This window comes from Pleurodeles waltl, chromosome 2_2 (assembly GCF_031143425.1).
Source record: "Pleurodeles waltl isolate 20211129_DDA chromosome 2_2, aPleWal1.hap1.20221129, whole genome shotgun sequence".
NCBI lineage: Eukaryota > Metazoa > Chordata > Amphibia > Caudata > Salamandridae > Pleurodeles > Pleurodeles waltl.
In genome coordinates, this window is record NC_090439.1 from 875,017,506 (window position 1) to 875,043,164 (window position 25,659).

The window sequence follows — 25,659 nt, forward strand, 5'->3', positions numbered from 1 at the left end:
TATACACACATCTGATAGAGACTTCTAGCTGCATATTCCTCACCTAAGAATTCCCTGGCGCCAGCTTGGAATCTGGATTTTTTTGCTGAGTAGTACCCTGGGCGCGCCATCAGGTGGCGTCGCTCAGATCCACTTGGCGTTGTCGGTGTCTCAGTTTCTCACAATTTGACTTTATGTTGCGTTTTTTAGAAGGAACAGAATGACTTTATGATTAAAAGAATGTACCAGTTGCAAAAGATAATTTCAGAAATTGCCTACCTCTGGCCAGGCAAGCCTGCAAATGATACAAAATAAGTGCAAACAATTGGATAATTTAGAAACAGTATGTGATGAGTAATTGCAGCAAGTCATCAATGAAACCATACATTCGATTACCAATAAATGCTGAATTAATCAGTGGAAAAAAAAAAATACTGAAAAAGCTGTACATATGAAGAACATTTCATTTATGGTCAGTTTAATATTTCCTTTATTAAAAAAAAACAGGGGTTTACTTGCGTTAATTTTTTTTCTTCAACAGAAAGGGTTTTGTTTGTAGCACACAGCACATTATAGCAGATATATAGCCAACGTATTTCAGGAGTCTTGTGCTGTCCAGTGCTGTGACACAATTTTACTAAACCACTCATGGGTATTTTATTGTTCTTATCAAGCATCTATTCCTTATACTTGCTTATTTATTGCTGATTGAGAGATCTGATAGAGACTTCTAGTTGCAGATTCCTTACCTTAGAATTTCCCCCAAGCGTCAGATTTGATCTGGAGATTTTTCTTCGAGCAATACCCTTGCGCGTCGGTAGGTGGCATCAGTCGACTCCGCGGGCGTCGTTGGCATCGTAGTCACCCTGATGAGGTCGGGAGTAGTGCATAAACGCCGCCTCAATGCAGTGACATCAGTTATTTTCTTTCCGCGCCGCTCGCTGATCCGGAGAGAGCTACCCTGGTCTATTTTAGACCGACTTCGACCCTTTTGTCAAGTTTTTCTTGAGTTTTTTGGTGCATCGAGGATGCCTCCGAAGACCTGTTTCAAGCCGTGCGAGGACTGTCACCACATGATGTCGGTGACGGATCCGCATTGGGTTTGTTTGTGGTACCTGGAGCGCAATTACGACCAAAAGTCGTGCTCCGAGTGACGGGCCATGCTCCCGAAGGCCATGAGGGAGTGGTCCCTCAAGCTCATGGCGGCCCGGCGCTTGACTCCGCGTAGGTCCCAGAAGCCACCACCATTATTCTTCTTCCAAATCTTTGGGTACAGGTAAGAAGAAGTTGAAGTGGTCCCGTCGCCCTTTGACTTCGCCCCGTCGCTGGCTAATGCAGTGCGGGAGGACCACCTTCGGAGCCTGCTTCTGGATCAGCTTCGCGCTTCCTTGAATTTCCGGGAGCCGGAGCGACCCCTGTCCAACTAAAAGAGTTTTATGAGGACATGCACCTCATTTTTGGGTGGACCGACCCCGACACGGTGCCTTCGGGCCCAAGGGATTCAGTCGAGGGGCCTTTGGGTTCGGCGGCTCCGTCCCCGGCCACCGAGGTCCCCTCCAGATCCGCTTGCGGATCCGCACTGACACCGGTCGTACCACTGAGACCTTCCCAGGTGCCGGTTAGATTGTCGGCGCTCCTGACATCGGTAATGCCAACTATCTTCATTGACTCGATCCTTATCCCCGACGACTCGGACTCGGAGCTGCGTCAGCCGACACCGCCTCTGTCCTTGATGGGGCCTACTCACCCCAGGTCGGATTTGGACCCTTTTTCTTATGGGTATGAATTCGGGGAAGGATTGGTGGGGTCCCAGGACCCTTATGAATACCAGGCTGACCCATCTTTGGACTGGGCACAGGAATTGGGTGAGGCCAGTAGACTTGACTCTTCTCCAGATGCTGGCATGCTGTCCCCTCCTACCGTGGCTACGGCGGAGGGAGCGACTTATGCTATGGTGGTCAGTAGGGCAGCTGAGGTCCTTGGCCTTGAGCTAGCTACTTTAGAGGTCAGGTCCAATCTCCTGACGGAGGTGCTTCAACGAGGAGCTTCCACATCTGAGCCCCTTTTGCCATTCAATGAAGCCCTCACCGGTGTCCTTTTGGGTACTTGGTCCAAACGCAACACAGGGGCTCCTGTGAATAGGACTATTGCACGCTGCCATCGGCCTAACCCCGAACGACCCTAAATTCCTGTCCAAACACCCCACGCCTGAGTGTCTTGTCATCCAGTCTTCCTCTTCCTCAGGTGCATTTCTTTCCGCACCCCCGGATAGGGAATCAAAAAGGATGGAACAATTTGGGAAGAAGATAATTTCTTCCTCCAGTCTCGCGCTGCGGTCTGTGAACACTGCATGCCTTTTGGGCCGCTATACCCACTCTCTGTGGGATATGGTTGCGCAAGTTCTGCCGCAGATACCGGAGGAGGCCCATGCTATCGTCTCCCAAGCTGTCAGCGATGGAGAGATGCAGCAAAGTTCATTATCCAATGTGGGATGGACACGACCGGCTCTGTAGGCAGATCGTTTACTACGACGGTGGCCTCAAGATGCCACGCCTGGTTGCATACTTCTGTTTTTTCGGGAGATGTCCAACAGAATCTCAGTGACATGCCATTTGATGGTTCCCGTCTCTTTGGAGACAAGGCGGACTCTGCCTTAGAGAGATTCAAGGACTTCTGGGCTACAGCTCGGTCCCTTGGTCTTTCTGCGGCCCCTCGCCCCCAGCAGTCCCCCTTTTGCCCCTTTCGTGACCACAGAAGGGGCTCCCTGTCGTGTCCACCTCCCAGCCACTGTGCCACCCATGCTGTTCAGCCGTTGCGTGGCCGGGGATGCGGAATCCCGCGTGAGACAGGGAACCAGAGGTCTTCCCAGTCCACCCATGCCCCTGCTGCAGCCTCCAAACCCTCCTAGTCCGTCCCCTCACTCCAATTTAGTTGGCGGCAGGGTTCGCCATCACCTGCCCCACTGGGAATTCATCACTACAGGTTTTGCAGATAGTCTTAAAGGGCTATTCCCTCCCTTTCGAATCTGCCCCACCGGAGGATCATTTGGCACTTCTCTGCCAGGAAGTCGTGGCTCTCTTGGCAAAGGGAGCTATAGAGAAGGTCCCTGTGCCAGAAGTAGGTTGTGGTGGTTATTCCCGCTACTTTCTGGTGCCGAAAAAGGACAAGGGCTTACGTCCTATCCTAGACCTTCGGGACCTCAACTACTTCCTCAAGAAGGAGAAATTCAGAATGCTCACCCTGGCTCAGGTTCTGTCTGCCTTAGACCCTGGAGACTGGATGATAGCGTTGGACTTGAAAGACACTTATCTCCACATTCCCATCCTGCCAGCCCACAGACGTTACCTATGATTCGTGGTAGGTCACGAGCACTATCAGTTTACCGTGCTCCCCTTCGGCCTTACCAGCACCCCTTGGGTGTTCACAAAAGTGATGGCAGTGGTTGCAGCTCATATGCGCAGGTTAGGGATCTCAGTCTTTCCCTACCTCGACGAGTGGCTGTTGAAGGCGGACTCACCCCGTAGTCGTCTCCCGCCTTCAGACCACGGCGAGCCCTCCTGCACACGCTGAGGTTTACTATCAACGTGCAGAAGTCACACCTGACTCCTTCTCAGACGCTCCCTTTCATCTGACCTGTTCAGTTTCAGGCTTATCCTCCCGAAAAGCGAGTCCAAGATACTGAGGCTATGATTCCGATCTTTCAGCCTCTGTCTTGAGTTTCGACGAGACTGACTCTGAGGCTGTTGGGCCTTATGGCATCCTGCTAGTGACACATGCCAGATGGCATATGTGGGCTCTGCAATGGGATCTCAAGTTCCAGTGGGCCCAGCATCAGGGAAATCTCTCTGACATGGTCCAGATCTCGGAGGGGGACTGCGAAAGACCTGCAGTGGTGGCTTTCGAATCAACATTGGGTCCCCGCCAGATCCCTCTCCCTTCTCCAGCCAGATCTATCTATAGTGACAGATGCGTTGCTTCTGGGTTGGGGCGGCCACATGGGAGAGGCGGAGATCAGAGGCCTCTGGTCTCCAGCAGATTCTGGGCTCCATACCAATCTTCTGGAGTTCCAGGTGATCAGGCTTGCATTGAAAGCATTCCTTCCCTCTCTCAAAGGGAGAGTAGTGCAGGTGTTCACGGACAATACTACTGCCATGTGGTACTGCAACAAACAGGGCAGAGTAGGGTCCTGGACCCTTTGTCAGGAGGCACTATGCCTCTGGACAAGGATGGAATATCAGGGCATTACCCTGGTGGTTCAACATCTGGCGGGTTTTCTCAACGCCAGAGCGGACGAACTCAGCCTTCAATGCACAGCCGATCACGATTGGCATCTCCATCCGGAGGTGGCGCAAGGTCTCTTTCAGCAGTGAGGAGAGCCTTGGTTAGATCTGTTTGCCTCTGCAGAGAACGCGCAATGTCAGCTGTTTTGCATGTTGAAGTTTCCAAGGTGGCACTCGCTCTGAGACGCTTTTCGTCTTGAGTGGAACTCCGGCCTCCTTTGCACCTTTCAGCCTATACCACTTCTGCCCAGAGTTTTCAAGAAGATCAGGTACGACCGGGCCCAAGTCATCTTGATGGCTCCGGACTGGGCATGGAGAGTATGGTATCCAGAGCTATTGAGTATGGCAATCGATCCTCCACTCAGACTGCCTGTTCGGGCAGATCTTCTGTCGCAGCAACAGGGGACACTTCTCCCCCTGAACCTGTCCAATCTCTGCCTTCATGCGTGGAGATTGAGCGGCGACAGTTTACGACTTTTGATCTTCCACCCCAAGTCTGTGATGTTATCTTGGTAGCCATGCGTCCCTCCACCAAAACGGTATACGCCTGTTGTTGGCATAAATTTGTGGCATGGTGCACCAACAAGTCTGTTGATCCCCTCTCTGCCTCTCTTTCTGAGGTTCTTTTGTTCATTCTGTCTTTGGCCAAGCAGGGCTCTGCTTTGGGCACCCTTAAAGGGTATTAATCTGCCATTTCGGCCTTTCTTAGGCTACCTGATCAGCCCTCACTCTTTAAATCTCCTCTTGTGAATAGATTCCTTAAAGGTCTCACTCATTTATTTCCTCCCACTCCATTTATCATGCCTCAGTGGGATCTCAATCTTGTCCTTATTTACTTAATGTATACTCCCTTTGAACCAATGCACAGTTGCCCTTTATGGCTCCTCACCTTCAAGACTGTCTTTCTTGTTGCCATTACTTCTGCTCGCAGCGTGAGTGAGCTTCAAGCCCTTTAGTCCAAACCTCCATTCTTGTCTGTGCACCCTGACAAAGTGGTGTTGCGCACCAAGGCTTGCTTCCTTCCCAAGGTTGTTACGCCTTTTCATCACCTGCCTACTTTTTACTCACCCCACATCCTTCCCATGAGGAGGAGAGACTCCACCGTCTGGACCCAAAAAGAGCATTGGCGTTCTATCTTAATCATACTAAAGATTACCGGGTGGACGATCAACTCTGTCGGGTATGTGGGTGCGAAGAAAGGGAAGGCTGTGAAAAAACGTGCCATCTCGCCATGGGCACTTCTTTGCATCAAGATGTGCTACGCTTTGGCCAAAAAGCAACCCCCTGAGGGCTTGCACACTCATTCCACCAGAGCGACTACTGCTTCCACTGCATTAGCACGCAGAGTTCCTGTCCTGGATATCTGCCAGACAGCTACGTGGGCATCCCTGCACATGTTTGCTAAACACTACTGCCCGAAAAGTCTGGTCCGTCGGGACGGCTACTTTGGTCATTCGGTCCTGCAGGACTTTCTAGTATGATCTTGGTTCGCAGCCCACCTCCGAGGATAGCATTGCCTGGGTATCTATTCTAAGGTAAGGAATCTGCAACTAGAAGTCTCCATCAGATGTGCAAGTTACTTACCTTTGGTAACAAAATATCTGGTAGAGACATATTCTAGTTGCAGATTCCTTACTGACCCACTAAGCCTCCCTGCTGCAAACTGATTTCTAGGGACAGGAATTCGCCCTTCAGGTCCTTAGCTATGGCGCACCAATCTCAGTGTTCTTAGCGGCTCTGCGCTTTCACGTGGAAAGTCGTTATAAGAAACTGACGTCACTACGCTGAGGCGGTGTCTATGTACTACTCCCGACATCATCACGGCGACAACAACGCCCACAAAGTCGATCAATGCCACCTAGCGACGCGCAAGAGTATTGTTTCAAGCAAAATGTCTGGATCTAGTCTGACGCCTGGGGAAATTCTAAGGTAAGAAATGTGCAACTAGAATATGTCTCTACCAGATATTTAATTACCGAAGGTAAATAACTTGTACGTCAATACAAGAAAGACAAGAAAGGGAACACTTGTCAATGTTCCGGTCTCTGCATTAATCAATAAGTGAGACCATCATCAGGACAGTATGCCTTGAACAAAGATGGCTGACGCCGCTTTTTTAAAGGGATTCCATAGTCGTAATGCAAATGCAGAAGTGCCAAAACAGATTGATTTAGAGGCATCACAGCAAAGACAAAATATTTGAAATGGCAACAAGCAAACAGTGTAGTTTCAACCAAGTAGGTAGTGTTAACCAAACCAGGCAAAGATCCTACGATATTCTTATCTTGCAGACCTGTAGCCATTTTAAACATGGAGATGATATATATATGAAGGTCTTGGCAAAAACTAGCCCACCCTTTTGTTGCTTTTTTGATCTACAAATATCAGGCTTGTTATGATAATGAGGGTGATGGAGACAAGTTCGTCCCACCCTATGATGAATAAAACTGGTATATGGACCTGTAGGATGCCAGTGGACTGGATACCTCACCCGATACTGGGCTGTTTCCCCCCTGAACTGCAACTGAGGAAAGTATATCTTTTGCTTCAGTCATCAGGAAAGCTGCTGAAGTTCTTGACCTGCACCAACCCGCTATGGAGATAAAAGCCAATGTCCTCACTGAGGTGCTTCAGCCTGGCCAGGTACCGACAGAACCTTCTCTGCCTTCAACGAGGCCCTTACTGACACACTTTTGTGCACTTGGTCTAAACCATGATCTGGCCATCTTATTACTCGCCAAGTCGCACATCGCGATAGACCAGCTCCAGGAGATCCTTATTTGTTTGGCCTGGCATTCAACCCCTGAGAGTTTGGTGGTGCAGGCGTCCACCAGGAGAGTGAATCCTAACACCTTTGCAATAACTCCTTCAGTCGAAGAGTCCAAACAAATGCAAACATTTGTTAAGAGAATGTTTTCGTGGCCAGCCTTGTTTTGAGTTTGGTGTTCATCAGCTGCCTCATGGGACAATACACCCAGGCACTCTGGGACATGGATGGTGAGCTCTTATCTGCAGAGCTAGAAGACTTTTAGGCTTCCTTGGCCCAAACCATTCAGGATGGCTGGGATGTGGCCAAGTTTCTCACCTGATCAGGCCTTAATACTACTGATTGTCTAGGTTGTGCAATTGGGACAAATGTAGTGCTTCAGTGCCGTACATAGATACGGTACACAAGCTTCTCTAGGGAGGTCCAGGCATCCGTAATGGACGTGCCTTTTGACGGATCCCATCTGTTCAGCTGAAAAGCAAGTTCTGCCCTGGAGCATTTTCAGGACAGCTGAGTCACTGCATATTCTTTGGTCTTTGGCATCAGTTCTGCAGTCTCCTCAACAGTTTCTTCCTTTTTGGGGATATGACAGGGGCTTGGTGTATCAACAACACCAGGCTCTCCCTACTGCAAAACAGGCATACTAGCCCTTTCCAAGTCAGGGCCATAGCCCAACAGACATTTAGGACATAAGAGACAGTACACGTCTCAGTTCTGTGCCCCTCCGACAACAACTTCAAAACCTCTTTGCATTCTTAGTGGCACATAACTGCTCTGTATGAGGCAGGAGCTGCTACTCCCTCCAGGGGTCCCAGACCATCACGTCCATCTTGCCTTGGAGGATTAGGACCAATAGGGATGGGGATGTGCCCCCCTCCCCAGAGGGAATGGGCACAAGGAGGGTGTAGCCACCCTCAAGGACAGTAGCCATAGGCTACTGCCCCCTGGCCCTAACAAACCCCTAAATTTAGTATTTAGGAGTGACCCTGAACCCAGCTCTTCAGATTCCTGACGACCTCAAAAAAGAACAAGGACTGCTGAGCTGAAAACCTTGCAGAGAAGAGAAGGAGACAACAACTGACTCGGCCTCAGTCCTACCGGCCCGTCTTCCGCTTCAAAAATCTGCAAAGGAAGAAGCAACGCGTTCTACAGGACCAGTGACCCCTGAAAAGCCTCCACGGGACTGCCTGCATCACCGAGGACCAAGAAACTCCTGTGGACAGCGGACCTGTCCAACAAGAAGAAAAAGCAACCATCTTTAAAGGGAATCCCACCTCATTTCAGAAGTCTGAGTCCAAAACTACTCTGCACCCGACGCCTCTGGTCCATGTCCAGAGGAACCAACTAGCCAGAGAGGATCCCCAGGCGATTCCGACCAAGTGTCCACCCTGGGCTGACCTCTCCGGACCCCCACGATGATGCCTCCAGAGGGAATCCCGAGGACCCCCCTGACTGCGACTGCCCGGGACAAAGATATCTGACGCCTGGAGAAGCACTGCACCCGCAGCCCCCAGACTCGAGAGTAACCGACCACCGGTGCAGCAGTGGTCAGCTGGTGGCCCTCCTCCCTGTCCAGTCGGTGGCTTGGCCGAGAAGCCCCCTTGTGCCCTGCCTGCAGCGCCTAAGTGACCCCTGGGTCTGCCCATTGAGTTCCATCGGGAACCCGATGCCCTGTTTGCACCCGGCCCCCCAGTGCTGCTGAGGGTGCATTTTTGGTGTCTACTTGGGGCCCCCCTGGGGATCCTCTAAACCCCCCTGGTCTGCCCACCAACAACACAGGTACTTACTTACCTGCAAGCAGAGCTGAACTGGAGTACCCGCTGCCTCCATAGGTGCCCACGTTATTTTGGCTCCTGTTACACCTCTGCACCTAACCGGCCCTGTGTTAATGGTGCTGGGTGTTAGGGGTTATCTTGAACCCCCAACGGTGGGCTACTTATGCCCGGAGACTGAACCTGTAAGTTGATTACTTACCTCAAAAACTGTACTTTACTTACGTCCCCCAGGAACTGTTGAAAAATGCAGTGTCCACTTTTAAAATTGCTTTTTGCCATTTTAAGGAAAACTGTGTACATTATTGATTCCATTCAAAGTTCTAAGTATTACTATGCAAAGTACCTTTCATTTAATTTACTTACCTGCTAAATGAATCCTGTGGTTCTAGAAATCAATTAAGAAAGAATATTTTTGTATATAAAAAACTTATTGGCCTGGAGTTAAGTCATTGAGTGTGTGTTTTCACTTATTGCTTGTGTATGTACAACAAATGCTTAACACTATCCTCTGATAAGCCTAACTGCTCGACCACACTACCACGAACAGAGCACTAGTATTATCTATTATTGTCTCTGTCAGGCCTCTTGGAGAACCCCTGGACTATGTGGACACTGAATCTCATTTTGATATAGTATATACAGAGCCAGCCTCCTACATTCTGTAACTACTCAAATTTTGGAATCATATCTAAAACCATTGACTTTCCATGTAGTCATCCTTATACCATGCTGATTAGTTAATCTATCCACTCGTTCTGGCCAGCATGAGTGCCATGTACATACATCTTCCTTGTTTTTATTTTTTTATCTTCTGACCCATCCTCACACTTCCTTTTTGCTTCCCAACTCTGCATACCCTTCTCCTATCACATCAGAAAATTGCATAGAGATGCCCTCATCCCAACTGCTCTGTTTGTCTCTATAAGGACAGAGATCCCTACCCTGTATTATCAAATGAGGTTCTAAAGCACAAGATATCATTGCAGCAGTTGGCGGAGAAGATTGCAGCCTGTGATAGAAAAATTTTAAAAAGGAAAAAAAAGAATAGTACCTCAGTACTAGAAGGGTCGCTCCTTAGCAATCATCAAAGATAATTATGCCAGTGCAGCTGGCAAAGAAGTCATTATTTGATCCTTAATTAGTTAGCAGATAAACCACTCTTTGACCACATACCTAACAGTTTCTCCACCTGCTCAGCTGAAGTTAAAATATAGGTACAAGATTTATAGATTCTTGATGCCTTCAGGTTTCTAAAGATACGTGTATACTCCCATGGTCTGAAGTAAGTAATCATTTGTTGGAGCCTCCAGCAGGGTTCATCAGTATGATGTCAGAAATCAGACCTGATAAATGTGCCACTTTTTGCAGGATTTATGGTTTGTGCAGCGTGATACAGTAGCTGATGAAAAATGAAGTTCCATACATACACTAGGAAAGCTCAGGGGTGTACATTTTTTGCAATCACCATTAAGTTTATTAAAAGTGGAACGGTGCACCTGTTTACAGTCAAATTTCCCATTCCTGAAAACTAGGGAAAGACCTCTAGAATACCATGAACATGTCATCTGCCTCTGCAACCTCCTCAGTTCTGATTACATGGATGTTGTTATGCCTCATTCAGTTCTCCAGTTCTCCATGTCCTCCATTTTATTAATCAGGACCTTCATCTGCTCCTGTTATCATCCACTCTCTCCCTGATTGAAAAAGACGGCATCCATGTTTTCTCTTCCAAAGGTTTATTTTCAGTAAGTACGACTGTACCAACCCTGGCAGCTCCAGCAGCAACTGACACTGCTGTCACTGCTCACAATCTTTCCACTCCCTGCATTCCGTCCTGTTGCTTAGACACCGTTACATGTCCAACATTCCACCAAAACATTCCACCACATAACCCAACATATCTCCCTCCTTTAACAAAATTAACTTAATGACAAATAAGATACAATAACTATTTACACTAAATATGATTTCCCAAAACAAAATATCCCGCATGGACATAAATGTCAAAACTTCAGCAATAATATATGTGTTGCCTACACTGCCTATGCAATGTAGTCCCTCAAATAATCTGGTCTCTTGACCATTCTTTTTTTCTTTTCCTCCAACACCGTTTTCCTCCCCTCTTCACCCTGCTCGCCATGCTCGCATGCAACATTCTTCCACTTTCTCATTTCCAACTCATTACATTTCACCACATTCCATTTTCTTCCATCATCCACAACCACACTATATTTACTCACTTTCGTTATGCGCTTGGGTACGGACCACCTGGACAAGACTTTTTTCGACTTCTCCCAATTCTTTGTTCTTACCCAATCACCAACCGCCAGATTTCGTTCCGCAACACCACCCATTTCTTCGCCATCATACCTCCGTTGCCCTTCAGCAACACGAATCCTCAATCTCCTCTCATTCACTCTCTTTCTACCAGCCTTGCCCATCCACCCTGGCACGGCCTTAGTACACGGTTTCCTCCCTTTCAATAACTTAAACGGAGTTTCCATGGTAAGAGAATGCGGAGTGGTGCGGTAGTTCCATAACATATCCTTGATTTCCTTCTTCCAACTCAACCCATTTTGCACAGCCAACTGAATGTTCTCTCCCAACACCCTGTTAAATCTTTCCACTAGTCCATTTTCCCTGGGATGTGCAACAGCAGTTTTGATATGCTTAACTCCACAGTTCTCCAAATAGTTCTTAAATTCATTAGACGTAAATTGCGGACCATTATCAGTCACCAGCCCCTCGGGATAACCTTCTCGTCTCCACACCTCTTCACAAAATTCAATGACCACGCCAGACTTGATCTCACGCACTAAACTGACCTCTGGCCATTTAGAATAGTAATCCATCATCACGATGGCATAGGTTTTACCACATCCATCCAATTCAAATGGACCGCACACATCCATGCCCACGTGGAAACGGTATAGGGACCACAGGAGTGCTCTTTCCAACGTGTGTTTTATCGCTGCACGCACAACACACGCAATTTCTAACAAATCTCTCAACATCACGATCCATGCCTGGCCACCAAAAATACTCTCTAGCTTTCCTCTTCATACCTGACATTCCACCATGACCCTCATGCAAAATCCCCAATACATTATTTCTCAAATTGCGCAGTACTATTACTCTGTCACCTCTTCTCAAAACACCATTATGTTCCGATAATTCTGGCCACACATTCTTGAAATCTGACAACACAATTAACACATCTTCTCTTAACTCCCGCCAATGTTTGTTCAAATTATCCTTTAACAATTTCAATTGCACATTCTCTTCCATCTCCCTCTTCCATACACTCTCTTCTAGCGCTTTTGTTTCCATAGCTTGTATGTCCACCACCAACCATTCTTCATCTTCCTCACCCACAAATCCTTCAATTGGTAATCTAGATAGACAGTCAGCATTCACATTTGCTATCCCCGGCACATATTCAATTACAAAATCATACTCTTGCAATCTGTAGAGCCATTTAGCTATTCGAGGAGACGCGGGATTAGCACCCTTTGTTGTAAAGATGTCCACCAAGGGTTTATGGTCGGTTCGTAATACACACCTTCTACCCCAAACATAATTCCTGAAATGTTGAACCCCCCCACCAACATGCAAGAGCTTCTTTTTCAATTGCAGAATATGTGCTTTCTGCACCTTTAAGCGTTCTTGATGCAAACGGAATCACATGCTCTCTCCCTTTACTCACTTGCATCAATACTGCACCCAAGCCATACATACTCACATCTGTGGAAATAATTGTACGATTTTTCGTTACAAATGGTTTCAATTCGACAGCCTCGATGATGTTGCACTTTAATATATCAAATGCTTGTTGGCATTTCTCAGACCACTCAAACTTTTGGTTTTTCTTCATCAACGCTCTTAAAGGTTGGGCAATATCAGCAAAATTCTTTACAAATTTTGCATAATATTCAGCCAAGCCCAAAAATGATCTCAACTGATCTTTATCCACAGGGTTGGGTGCCTTTTCAATAGCTTCCATTAGTCCAACTCTCGGCTTAATCCCATCACCAGACACTGTATGACCCAGGTATTCGACTGTACTGCACTCAAACTTGCACTTATTCATCTCAACCGTTTATGTTGGGGATAGGATGTCTATCAACCCATATCTCCTTGTTTAAATCCCTCAAAACCACACACATTCTAATCTTACCGTTGGGTTTCCCAGCCAACACCACCGGACTCAACCATTCTGACGATTCTATCTCCTCTATCACTCCCAACTGCAGCAATCTTGCCAATTCAACTTTCAGCGCATCTCTTAACACCAATGGTACCCCTCTCACTTTATGTACTTTGGGTACAGCACCTTCCTTTAAGATGATCCTATGTTAAAACTTCTCCAGACAACCTAGTTTTCCTCCAAACAACCTTGGAAATTCTACTTCCCACCTCTTTGCTTTAGATTCATCACGTAACACAGTCAACACTTGTTCCTTAGTATTAGGGTTCAATATAATACCTAACGCCCTTTGCTCTTTCCACCCCAGCAAACACTTTCCAGTTTCCACCACATACGCACAACACTTGACTTCCCTCTGTTTAAAACTTACCATCCCATGGAAAACACCCCATAACCGGTATCTTGCTACCCCCATACCCTACCAGAGCAATTTTGGAAGCAGTCAATTCCACCTTGCCCAGTTTACCCCATGCATCCTTATCTATGAGCGTGTATGGGGAACAAGAATCTGCCCACATGCTGATGTGTATACCATTTAAACTCACATCACACTTAGGTGGTCTGTAGCGATCATTATCTAACAACATAATATCATCTTCGAGCAAATCTTCTTCTGGAACGGCTTCGCCTAACATGAACACCTGTATGCAGTCAACATCTTCATCTGAAGACGTTTTGTCCCCTTCATTACAATCGTTCTGTAGACAATTTATACTTTTCTTTTTTACTGTACTCTTCTTCTGGTTACACATTTTTGAAAAATGTCCCACCTTGTTACAATTAAAACATTTGACACTTGCCGCCGGACAATTCCCAGAAAAGGCCATGTGTCTCTTACTACCACATCTATAGCATCTCCTTGTCCCTTCAATTTTCCTGTCACAATTACTGTTCTTAACACTATCAACTTCTTGCATTGTCACTTGCTCAGCATCATTTTTTCCTAATTCCTTAATATATCTTGAAGTATCTTCAATGCGCCGTGCAATGATAATCGCTTCCTCCAAAGACGGATCCTTCATGCTTAAGAGTTTTTCTTGAATCTTTAAACTTTTAGTGCGGTTTATTAGCTGGTCCCTTATTATTTCTTCGTGCAAATCCCTAAACTTGCACGTATTCGCCAATGTTCGTAAAACACTTACAAATTGGTCAGTCGATTCACTGGGTGCTTGTGCTCTAGAGAAAAATGTGTGACGTTCTACCACAATACTCACTTTCTTACTAAAATGATTTTCCAGTGCTATCATGGCCCTGGTATATACATCATCCTCCTCTGTCTCCTCATCAGAGCCTTCCCCATTTACAGCAACGTTGTCACATGGTAAGGTTTTCAGTACTTTCCTGCCTTCCACTCCCAGATTATGTTTTAATAAAGCTAATTTTTGCTTAGCAGTAAAAATAGCACCACCCAAAGCCTCCAAGTAGGTCTCGAAGGCTTCTTGCCAATCTTCCCACGGCATATTCGGTTCACCAGGTACAGCCAAGAACGTGGGAGGAGGCGCGATTGACTGCATTGTGTTAATAGCAATGGAACAAAACAAATTTATGACAGTGCAAACCGTGCAGTAACAGCTTCACTGCACGAGCAGTTGTTTTGACAACGTGCGTCCCTTTTTATAAAGGCGGTTGCCCTTGTTTCAGTAATGCGGAGCGTCTCTACGTTGGTTGCCATAGTTACAGCAACGTCATCCTCAGTCGCTTGTCCCCCGAGGCGCGCGGTGGAGCAGCCCGCGCGGTGACAGCTTCTCTGCACGAACCCCCTTGCAGCGGGAGGTTTCGCAACGGCTGTACCTCGCGGTGATCATCCGATGTGCGGTGGAGCAACCCGTGCAGTAACAGCTTCCCTGCACGAGCCCCTTTGCGGTAGGAGGATTCGTAACGGTTGTTCCTCGTGGTAGGTTTGAATACGCCAGCGCGCGTCCCACGCCGTTCCCGAAATACTGTTGTAAAACTTATATTGTACAAATAGTTCGCGCAGTTCTTATCTGTCTTAGCGTTCACTCATACAGAAAGTACCAAAACACCCTACGGACTTCACTACATGGTACCTCAGCCTGTAGGACTGGATCCTTAAGTACGCTCCTCCTTGTTTTCTGCTCTACATTTAGACGTTTAGCCCTTCCCAGACTCGTCCAGTTTTTCCTAGGTTCTTTTCCACGGTACACTCCACACTTCTTGGTTTCCAGGTCACAATTTCTTTTTGGCACGATGCGTCCCAAATCTGCTTCTTCCCAGCACGGTTGACACTCTGCCTGGGTTGGCTACCCTTGGTATCCCACCCTCGTCGCCACTGAAAAAGACGGCATCCAGGTTTTCTCTTCCAGAGGTTTATTTTCAGTAAGTAAGACTGTACCAACCCTGGCAGCTCCAGCAGCAACTGACACTGCTGTCACTGCTCACAATCTTTCCACTCCCTTCATTCCGTCCTGTTGCTTAGACACCGTTACATGTCCAACATTCCACCAAAACATTCCACCACATAACCCAACACTGATAGCAGTTTTAGGTCCCTTCAGCTTCCGAGTGAAGACATTTGCTTCGCAATTTTACATACTACAGCTTGAGTCTTCAGACTAGATGCATGTAAGCCAGCTGTGTCCTTTTTATATTCCTCTTGATGGGCATGTAACAGTTAATTGATTACAGTTAATAATGCTTTTTTGAGTGCTGTCCATTGCTATTACCTTAAAGATGTGTAACATCACAAAGATGATTAACCTTTGTGAGAGTCGCTGATGTTGAATACTGGGTTTTGGATAACCTTGGAGTAGGAGTAAGATGATGAGAAGTGTTGTTCCACAACATAGTATCCTTATCCGTGCTGTCACTGATGATACGATCTGTAGCTTTTCAAGTGTTTTTTCCTTGTTCATTCCCACCATCCGCCCCAGTGTAAGATTCTCCATGACCTCTCCCCATGATTTAATTAGATCTGTGAAGTGATCAGTGGTGGACTTATCTGGCTCGAATGCCTTATCTTGTTCTGAGTCTAGCTCCAAAACTTCTCAAAAAGACAAAACAGCTTCTTGTGAGTCAACAGCTTGAACAAGTGCTTGTTGAATGTGCGTCGTTGTGTCACTGTTAATGTCCTTGGTGTATCACAAGACAGCAAGCTGTATAATGTCCACCTTCTTTTGTGCCTGAGAGATATCGGGCCTGTGATCAGTTAATTCACCTAGAGCACCAGAAACAGGTGTGGGCCTGTCGTGGTCATGTTCTATTGGCATATCTAGCACCAGTGCACTAGAGTAGAAGTGAAATCCAGTGTAGAATCATTCCCACTTTCTGGAGATATAAGTGTAGACCTTTGACATACTTGTGAGAAAACGTGTGAGTCTTGTGTAGCTTTTTGTTTTATCTAAAAGATGCACTGTTGTAGTACCTGTAGAGACCACATTTGCAGAGCTATTATTTTTGTTCCTGCCTGAGACATAGTCCTCAATAATAACACTGTGCAGATTTAATGAAATTACCTGTATGCCAGGCGAAGTTTTGCTTGGTATAGATATCTGCTGGACAGATATAACACAGTCAACCGTAAACTCTTCTTGAGCCATGCTTGGGTAAGCAGAGTGAGATCCATGATTTCCTGGTAAATTACACACCGCCTATGGTTTAGCAGCATTTTTTATCTTGGGAACCATTGTAGTGTCCATGAGCTCCCCCGCTTTATTAAGTTTGGGCTTAGTGTGGCACTCCACAGCAAGAAAGTCCAGGAGGGTTTTCCCCCAACTGTTTGTGCTTGTGTGGGTTACTGAATGTCAGGGCTGCACAGCCTGTGCTGTTTGTGATGGCTCTACCATGTTTGGGTGAACCGCACCAAGGAGAGAAGTGTGCTGTCAAAGCATATGTGCGTCTTTCACTGTAGTAGGAACATCCCGCTCAACAAGAGTGCATCGGCCACAACCAGCCAAATTAGCCAGGATAGCTAAATAATTGCTCTGTTGATCACCACATTGAGTATTACTTGCTCTGCAAGGAGGCTGAAGCATGGTGCCCGAGGCAGCACACATCAGTACAGTGCGCCCAGCCCTCTGATGTGGATGCTGCAGATCGGATATCCAGTCAAATATTCCACTCTCCACTGAACCAGAAAAGGCATCCAAATCTGCAGCATGGGAGCGCTGCCACTTGCTGACCTCAAAGGCCTTGTTCTTTGGCTTAGTGTCATAGAGTCGCTGAGATGGTGTCTGCATTTCTCCTTCTCCCACGTGCTGTTGTACTAGTGAGTTGCTGCCATCTTCCTACTTTCATAAGGATGGATTGGGGGCAGCCTATTGTAGAGATTCCATATTTGCGGCAGTGTCCACTTTTATCATACTCAGTGCTTTGTTTATCTCAGTGACCAATCATGTTACTAATAAAAAACTGGAACAGATAAAAATGTGTTCAGTACAGCATCACAGCCAAAAACACAGTGCACACCTTCAATGGACATTGAAGGCGTATCATTCTCAGTAAAAACATTTTCAATAAAAAAGCTGAGGGGTGGGTGCAAAAAGAATGAGAAAGGTGCTCATTTTCTACATTTATCTCCTTCACACCGTAGTCAAGCACTGTTGTCTGGATTCAAGTTCCTCCATCACGTAGGTGACTATTGATTGGAAATATAAATATATTCAATTGGTTGAGATATATGCAGGTAGAAGTATCCATCAGAAGAAAAAGTTGCTTACATTTGGTAAGAATATTTGTGGTGGATCTACATGCAGATTCCTCACTGTGAGGACCTGGGGGAAATTTTAGAGGACTTGCCTGTTATTTCCCTTGGGAAAATTCCACACATTCTTCTATTCGCTACCTGAAAGAAAAAAGGAAAGGGTTAAAAGGGAGGAAGGATAAGCAGGAGAGACACAGAAAGTAAAGGAAGAAACTAAGAAAAGACTCCTGTTTCTTCTCCAGGCCTGAACCCCGGAAGAAGAAAATCTGGAAGCGGAGCCCCAGGAATGGGTCATTGGTGGCAGAGAAGGAGATGAACAAGCAGCATATGGGAGAGCCCAACTGCTACCGGGAGAAGCAGAGACATGGGCCGAACGACACAATTGGTCTGCCCAGGAGATAGAGACCAGCGTTGGTTACGCCAACATCCTAAGTATATCCCACCAGCACAGAGGACCTGAGAGGTGGCTGGCTCCTGCCACGCTGCAGGAGGGTTTTAAATCTACATGTTTTCCGAATCTCAACCTGCTGGCATCAATGCCGCCCTTGGCTGTACCACAGACCATATCTTTTCGCCCCTGGGAAAATGTTTGAGAGTACCCATGGTTTAAAGCATCATTAAAAACCTTTGGCAACTCAAATAGGTCCCAAAACCTATGGGCTTTGTCAGTGCTTATTTTTAGCTAGCGAGTAAGGTAGGTTTCCTCACTCCTATACAGCCTCCCTGGCGTTATTCGCAGTGTCCAGGCGCTGCCCTTTGCCCTACAGCTGTCTCACTGTGAACATCGTGTGACCCCCTAAAGGCTTAAGGTCAGAGGAACAGCTGTTTGTATTTCACAAATGCGACTGGTGCCGTGAGTGCGCCAACACGCACACATCAGGCTATTAAGAAAAGAAGTTCAAAAGCGGAAACTACATTTGACCCAGGTGAAAACATGCTGGCTTGAATTGCATCGAGAGGTGTTTCTTTTATAGAACCGAGTTAGCAAAAACTTGGAAAAGTTAAAACATCTGTGAATTGTACCTCGCCCTTCTGTGGTATAACCCCTAATCTTTTTGAAGTATCGCCTTTCAGCAAGGGATTGAATATTGGGAATTAAAGACGTCGCTCCAGTGGAATTCATTATTCGCACTGACGAACCAGGAAGGAAGAGACGAAAGCGCCCCACGGTAGCTTGTCCGCATGACTGGGGAGCTGCAGGAGAAAATGTGTCTCCGTGTGCAGAGGCAATCGGTCATAAAGTGGGTTTTCATCCTAACAAGGTCACGTTTATAACGATAGCGTGCCGAGTTTAAGGACACGGATTGGCCTTGATGTATTTGCATTCCAAACGCATATTTGCTTTCATGCATCTAACCTCCCATTAAATGTGTCAAGCTTTGGGAAAGCTATGTTAACTGTTAGAGGTTATTAAGTGCGAAATTTGGATTAACCCGAAAGATTTTTCATGCGACACATGTTACGTATCTGGAGTCATTTTCATTGTTTTGGAATTGATGATTTAAAACATAAAGCACAAGGCTGTTGTAAGTTCATATGTCATATTAAAGTGAGCAGACAAAAGGGAAATACTCTCGATAGTTATTTCATGTCAGGTAATCAGCGAGGCACTTACAGCTGCCGGGCGAGTCCTCGGGAAACTGTTATAACGAAATCGCTCAGTTCAATCAGAAATGTTTCTCATAAATCTTCGAATGCTCACACATGTACCCACCATATTGTTTTAGAAAATGAGAAGAACGACATGGGCATGATCCGTAACCTGGGCAAAGCCAGTTCACTGTATTATGGCCATAAATGATCCTGCAAGCACCCCACCTCCTCCGCGCTCAAATGAAGGTACTACTTCTCGGACACCTTCTCACTACACCCCGATATGCTCTCCCTGACCTTCCTCCCGAAACCATCCAGGGACCTCCTATCCTTTGTCCCACCTAGCTTGTAACCTCCCCCGCTCACACACCTTTTCTGTGCCATGCTCTGTTGCTTTGTAGCTAAGGGTCTGCTCTGTAAATTCCAGAAAAGAGGAAAGGCAGATAAGGGATTAGATCAGTGTACGCCAAAGTCAAATCTCCCTCATGGTATTTTGCCTCCTCTTTTGTAATACTGTTGCCTAGGCCCAGACAACTAGTTGGGCACATTTATACATTCTCATGCATTTTCATTTAACTTGTCCTTTTCATTTTGTTTCATCCTTCTTCCGTTGTTTCATTATATCGTCTTTGATTTAATCATGGATCATTCCATTCTCCCTCCCCTTAGAACCTTAAGGACCTGTATCTTTAAAGATTCCACTGTGTCAGTTAAACATCTGATAGGATGTCGGTGATGCCACATGCTTGTGCACTGTGCTATTTCTTTTATCATTAAAACGTGTTATATAAATTAATGTGTGTGACTTTACTACACTTAAACATTGGCGAAAAAGGACTTTCTCCATACCTACTGACAGTTTTGGTAAACGTTTTCCACGGATGCCATCCCCACAAGCATCATTATTCATGTGTGTGCTGTGTGGTAATTTGTTTGGCGATCAGATCTTGTTTTGTGTCTGCGTAAAAATTTAACACACTTGAGTTGAAAAATCTGTAAGTTCTACTTCGAGTAACGCATGTACTCTATCAATGGTATTTTGATAATTAAGGATATCCTTATCTACATTGATCATTGTATCCAACTCCGCAGCAGTGTTATTTGTTTGTCTTTTGCCTTGTTGGCTGTTTGTCCTATTTTGTCATCTACTGTACTGAAAAAAGTTTCCCTAACATCAGCTGAAGAGGAATTCTACCTACCACCTTCTTCACACCTGTGCAGGTCTTATTTCTCCAATCATATGGAGCATATGGATATATCTGTGTTGAAAAACCTTTCAAGAATGTACTTTTGGTGGCCAGGCATGGATTTTGAAGTATACAAGTGGGTGAAACTTTTTGATGTGTGTGTGGGTTAGGATAAATCCATCAAAGCTGCTTTTCTATCGATGTCGCCCATAAATAGGCTTTCCAAAAACTAGTATTGGGCATGGCGAGATGTTTGGTATTCTGTCTTCTGAAATGAAAAATACATCATACTTCATTCCAAATGGCAATTAGTTAAATTTGTTTCAAGTTTGCTCAGTCCAGGATTTCTTGTTAGAGGTATTTAGCAAGGAGGTTACCTTGTAATATTAGTCACCATCAACCATGTCCAATATTGCTGTAATGACTTACTGGCCTTCTTGAAAGACTATAATATTATAGGTGTTACAACGCACTATATGACCAACATTGCAATAGCGAAGTAGAATTCTTTAAATATTCTCTCAAGGACAATGTGAAATTTAGTCTTCATAAGAACAATGCATAGGCAAAAGTCTGAGAAAGACTAGGGGCGAACTGAAGTACCCTTCAAACAGTTATTGATGAAACACCTTGTGCTCTTCTCAGGGGAAGATTCCCTGCATAATACGTTTGTCCTTGGTGGCTTAAGAAAATAATGAATTAGTCTAATGAGAGCGCTACTGCTAATAAGAACCACATCTGTGACAGAGTCTTTCAGAAACAGCTCAAGTCTAAAGCATTTAATGATGTTAGGAAGACAGCTAAATAGATTGTAATACATGAATGAATTTGAGTGAAAATCTTTTGTCTGGCAAGTCTGTCAAAAGTAAAGGTGAAAAGTAATATGTCTAGACCTGTGAAAGTAGTAAATGTCAGCAGCAGTAGCTTTGTCACCCAGGAAGATAAATGGTAGAAAATAAGAAGAGTGTCAGGTAAGAACCTGGGAACCTTGACAACACTGAGGATCTTAATAATAATGTCTTTGATGTTGACTACGTAGTTGTCATAATACCCAGCACAAATGGTTTAGAGTGAAAAGCCTGATTTATCAAATGTCACTGCACAATCTGATAGTAACTCTGTATCCCAATGCACAAATAAAGCTACATAAGTGGGGCCATTTCAAGAAACGTCAGTGATCAAACTACTGTTGGAAATTCATATGAGGATTCTGTAGTTCAAGAGGGCTGCAAACATAGCTAAGATCAGAAATCCAGCCTTCAAAAGTGTAGAAGACCACACTGAATTGTTATTTTTCAAGGGAACAGATGCTTTATGTTCTCATTACATGTTAATTTATATTATGCTTTTCATTGTGTTTCACCTTTCTTCCCCACTTCATGATGTCATCCTTTGTTTTCTCCTTTAAACATTGAGCCGTTCCTTTCCTCACCCTTTAACTTTATCTCAGATGGTTCCACTGTATCAGAGACCTAAGTGGATTAGGGTTGCGTTGCTAACTGTAATTGGGGACTGTCACTGGTTTTTAGGTTTTGGATACTAAGCATAATGTCCTTTCAACTGATGGTATTTTAGGGACTTCTTTTTGTATAAATAACCATATGCTTCGTTTAAAAAATAAAATTCAGTACATGTGTTTGTTTTCCTATGATAATAGTTTGGCCATTGGCCAATGATAAATCCCACTGTATAGAACCTTTGGCTGTGTGCAGCTGTCACAGGGAGCAGGGTTTGACTGGGGCCCATGCCCTTCAACCTGTTCCTATTCCATGCATAGCTTCCACCACCTAAGCACATTCCTTCTGTCCCTAAATCCCTCCGTGTCAAGCCTTTAGCATTCACAGCAAGATCTTCGGGGCAGAGGAGGTGGCCTATGGCCACACTCTGTGCTCTTTTTCATGCCCACAGAACCCAGTGTGAAATTATTTTGGCAGTGCACAGATCGATCTGTGTATATGTTGTGACATTTAGGCCATTTATAGTGTAAACTGTGCATGGTGAGGGCAAGAGTTATAGTTGCCTTAGGACACAAGTTATAGTTGCCTTAGGGCACAAGATATAGTTACTTGAAATAACTCTAACAACTGAAGAAAAAAAAAAAGATTATATATATATATATATATATATATATATATACACCTGGCGATCACCAGTAGGTATTTATAGTTAGGACCATTTTTTTCCAAAGACAGAGCGTTTTTTGTCTTGCTAGTAACTTTGACACCGCTTGACAAATCTTCACAAAATGTTCAAAACGTGTACTTCGGTCTGTTCAGCTGTTATGTTGAAAGAATGAGAGATTTCTGGACAAGTTGTAAAGAAAAATGTTTTTGTCAATTAAAAAGAGTATGTAACTTAAATATTTATAGTTGAAAAGAAACTAAAGCAGGAAATGACCATCAACTCATCTAGACCATAACCCTTAACCTTTAGTGTGCATGTCTGAGACCTTAACCACTAGGCCAGAGGTGACTCCTTACTGTGCAGTGTACAGACTTAGCTATGACATTCAACCCACAGATTTTGAGGGGAAAAATACTTCAATGTTCCATCACTAGGCATGTTTAACAGTGAAAACACTGGAAATAAACAGACACACTGCCAGACGATAATAGGATTTGAACCTTCAGCCTACTGAGTGACTGAACAAAACCTGGACCATTAGGCCAGAAGTGTGTCTGTTCTGCTCTGCATCCTAACATAAGAATGTTATGGTTACCACACTTCTTGCTAGTCTGACTCTTTGATGTCATTGTATGGAAAGACCATTGCAATAGCATCTCTCTCTCTCTTTCATCTCTTCATGGGATGGAAGAGAGAGAGAGTGACAGGACTGCGGAGGGAGTCTGAATTCCCCTGCAGTCATAGCCTGCTCCCCACATCCTGCGGGAGCCGGCATTGCTCACACAAGCAGGGAGCTGCTTTAAATAGCAGTTCCCTGCTTGTGGTAGCAATGTTTTAATCTATTTCCCTGCAAGCATATTTGTGTGCAGGGCAACAAATGAAAACTTCACTTTCTGCCAGTGAGAGCTGTTTGACAGCTCTTACTTGCAGAAAGTGAAGTGTTTTCTCTGACTTGTCGGGAGTTGTCACAGCTCCTGCCAAGTGTGAGCAAACAGCTATGCCCCAGGGGTGGGCATCCTGGGACATAACAGGAGCCGGCCCTAAGGAGTGGCGGCCCCCAGGGCCATCATTGGCCCCCTCCAATGTAAAATAGTCCTGGGGAGGTTGTGTTCCCTTGGGCGCAGTCCTCCCCGCAATGTATTTGATTACAGCCCTGGGGAGGTGGAGGTCCTTGGAGCTGAGCGGGACATGTGGCCTCCGCATTATATTTCATCAAAGCCCCAGGGAGGTGGCAGGCTGTGAAGGGGAGGGGAGAGGTGCACAACTCCCCCCACCCCACCCCCACATTAATTTTAAATAAGCACCAGGGGGGTGGTGGTCCCCAGGGCATCGAACTGCCCTAGGAGGGGGAGCCCCTACACCGCCTTCCTTCATTTTCACGTTCCCCAGTGACCTGGCCCTTCTTAAAATTCACAGATCCACCACAAATTCTCTCCCAAATTTTTTTAAAAAGCTTTCTTTTGCCATGTGGGCGTCTCTGGTACCCCAGCACCAGAGCTAAGGGGTCAGGGTGACCCTACCCTACCTCTTTTTTTGTTGCTGTTTTTAAATCTGTTTTTGTGGGACTTGTCTAAAGCCGACTCCCAAGATGGCTGCTAACTCATCCTCGGGTTCAAGTTGTAGTTGTGTCTAAAATCCCTAAGGGAATTATAGTGGGAAACGCACATTTTTTGATTCCCCCTCCCTTTTTCTCGGCCCCCGCTTGACGGATCACCTTGTAGCTTCCCATGTACAACAAGCTTCACAAGAACACTTTTTTTAAGAAAATTTTGTGAAGCTTTATCAAATGGCACCAAAGATAGAAGCTAGTCAAAAAATACTTTTTCAATAGAAACATGGTACTAACTATAGCTACCTACTGGTGACTGCCAGTAGGTAATATATATGCTCAAAACAACAATCAGGTGACGGCGCAGAATCAAACAAAAGTGATAACATAGCAGATAGTGTAAGTTATGTTGTGTGTCTTACAATGGGATATCTATATATCTCATTCAGCTATCTAAATATATCCCCCCCTGCATCATATTACTGTAATACTCTAGGGAGGTGGCACAGTAGCCCACACGTATTTATTTATTTTTTTAATTTTGCCGGATCTGCAGAGAAAAAAAAAAAAAAAAGGCTCTTTTAGCTCTATGGGGTCCCTCTGGGAACCCAGCACCAGAGCTATGGTATCAGGGTGTCCCTACACCTGGTCCTGTTTCTTTCTTTCTTTCTTTATTTTTTTTATTTTTTTTAACATTTCTTTCTGGGACTCAGCTGAAGCAGAGTCCCAAGATGGCTGCCAATGCTTCCTTGTTGAAGTGTTTGTAGCCAATCAGATCTCAGCACACAATAAGGGGGGGTTCGCAGAGCCTTTGCATCCCTATATGTACAAATGTAATTTTTTTAAATTTCTCAAATGACTGAACAGATTTACATCAAATAACAAAAGGGGATCTTTCTGGACCAAGAGCTACCTTTCTGCCATAATGATGTGATTCCGTCCAGTAGTTCGGCTGCTATCGCTATTTAAAATACCCGTGGGAATTAACATGGGAAACACTTCTTCTTTTTTTTTTTTTTTTTTTTTAAACCCAAGCCCCGCACTTTTTCTTGGCCCCCGCTTGACGTATCACCTTGAAACTTTCCACACAGCAGCTGACTTGACTGTCGAATTTTTTTGAAAATGTCATGAAGATTCGTCAAGCAGAACCAAAGATATAGACAAGTAAAAAAAACAGCTTTTTCTATAGAAACTACGTCCTAACTATAACTACCTAGTGGCAACCGCCACTAGGTAATATATTATAAAAAAAAGTCTGCTTTTTCTATAAAAACTAGGCCCTAACTATAACTACCTAGTGGCGGTCGCTACTAGGTAGTTATAGTTAGAACTGAGTTTCTATAGAAAAAGCATATATATAAAATTTGTGGCCCAACAATCGGGATAACTCACTGAGCCAGGGCAAAGCACTGCTTTCTATCCGGCCAGGTGCTCATGTCACTGGCACAGGAGTCCTTTAGCGCAGCAGGACATTTGCGTCTGTAGCCTTACTTCCGGGAAACAAAGTCCACAAATTGTGCCTTACTGTTGATTACAGA

The 25,659-nt window shown here is 45.3% G+C and overlaps 1 protein-coding gene across 3 annotated transcripts in view; it reads left to right on the forward strand.

Annotated features, from left to right (window-relative positions):
• The window catches only part of VPS13B (vacuolar protein sorting 13 homolog B), a 2,423,697-nt gene that overhangs the window by 1,882,518 nt on the left and 515,520 nt on the right, over positions 1-25,659 (forward strand). The window lies entirely within an intron of this gene.